Below are 1,651 nucleotides of genomic sequence, written 5' to 3' on the forward strand. Positions count from 1 at the left end.
GGACCACTACTTTTTGATGACGAGATCGACCGTACAGTTCACAGAAATTGGAGAGAAATAAGGCGAAGCCTAAGATACACAGAGGATGAGCAAGAGGACGATACTTCAACCCCAACCAAGGAGATGGCTGAAAACCAAGAAAATCCACTACCTCCTACGATTGCTGTTGATCCAGTAAATCAGAATCCTACTCCATGCACTATGTATGATTATGCAAAACCTAAGTTAACAGGAACTGAGTCAATTATAGTTAGACCTGCTATTACTGCAAATAATTTTGAACTAAAACCTACCACAATTCAAATGATACAATAGTTTGTTCAGTTTGATAGTTTGCAGGACAAGGATCCCAACGCTCACTTGGCAAATTTCCTAGGATTTTGCGATACCTTTAAAATTTAGTGGCGTTTCTCATGACGCCATTTGCCTTTGGTTGTTTCCCTTTTCTTTCAGGAATAAGGCTAAACAATGGTTGAACTCGTTACCACGAGGTCAATCACTACTTAGGAACAAATGACCGAAAAGCTCCTATTAAAATATTTTCCACCGGCTAAAACAGCCAGATTACGTAATGATATCTCTTCTTTTGTGCAGATGGATTTAGAAACACTTTACGATGCATGGAAGAGATATAAGGACCTTTTGAGAAGGTGCCCTAACCATGGGTTACCGCTTTGGCTACAGGTTCAAACGTTTCATAATAGCTTAAATCCTTTGACTCGGCAAATGATTGATGCAGTCACTGGAGGAGCATCAATCACTGGAGGAACTATCAATAATAAGATACCTAAGGCGGCTTACGAATTTATTGAGGAGATGTCACTGAATAACTATCAGTGGCAAGTTATGAGAACAAAATCGACGAAAGCAGCCGGTGTTTTCAACATCGACGCGGTTACTGTGACATCCCTAATTTGACCCTAGTCGGGAAATGGTTTCGAGACCACAAAACTGAGTCACACAAATAATTGATTGTTAAATTTCATGTCTATTTTATGTTACAATTTATGTGTGAAATATTGATGCTTTGATTTTGTCAATTGACTGCGAATTTAATCAAAAGGGCTTATGTGAGAAACATTGAAAATGTGTTGGTTAATTTTTAAAATGGCCAAATTGTTTCATGGATTAAATATGGGGACTTGCATGTCAAAGTCCCCATTTTTCACGATAATGGCCGACCATGATGGTTTTAGGTGAGAAAATATGTATTTTATTTGTTGTAATGATGGCTAATAAATGATATTATATACATTTTGTTAAAGAATTAAATAAAGACTTATAAAATATGAAATAAAGTTTTATAATGGAAAAAAAGGGATGAAAACAAAGTTTTATCCATTCTTTCTCTCAATAGCCGATTCTTAGGATCAAAGAAGAACAAAAGGGGGCCCTTAGACATATGGCAATTATATTAGCAATTGGAGGTATGTTTGGCTTAATTTCTTGATAATTTTGGTAAAGTTGAGTTGTTAAATAGATTTTGAAGTTAGCCCATGCATTTATTTTTGAATTTAAGAAGAATGATACATTCGACTATGCTTTGATGTGCTTGGATTGTTGTTCATTGAGTAAGTGATTGAGGAATGGTTAGAAGAATTTGAATGCTAAACTAGTTGATTTGTTTATAATGTCCGATTATGATCATTTA

General features: G+C 35.6%; 1 non-coding gene across 1 annotated transcript; it reads right to left on the reverse strand.

Annotated features, from left to right (window-relative positions):
- Positions 1–561: 561 nt before the first annotated feature.
- Positions 562–668, reverse strand: LOC128292016 (small nucleolar RNA R71). The gene has a single exon (XR_008282000.1). It is a non-coding gene; the product is annotated as a small nucleolar RNA R71 (small nucleolar RNA).
- Between the last annotated feature and the right edge of the window lie 983 nt (positions 669–1,651).

This window comes from Gossypium arboreum, chromosome 4 (genome assembly GCF_025698485.1).
Source record: "Gossypium arboreum isolate Shixiya-1 chromosome 4, ASM2569848v2, whole genome shotgun sequence".
Classification (NCBI taxonomy): Eukaryota; Viridiplantae; Streptophyta; class Magnoliopsida; order Malvales; family Malvaceae; genus Gossypium; species Gossypium arboreum.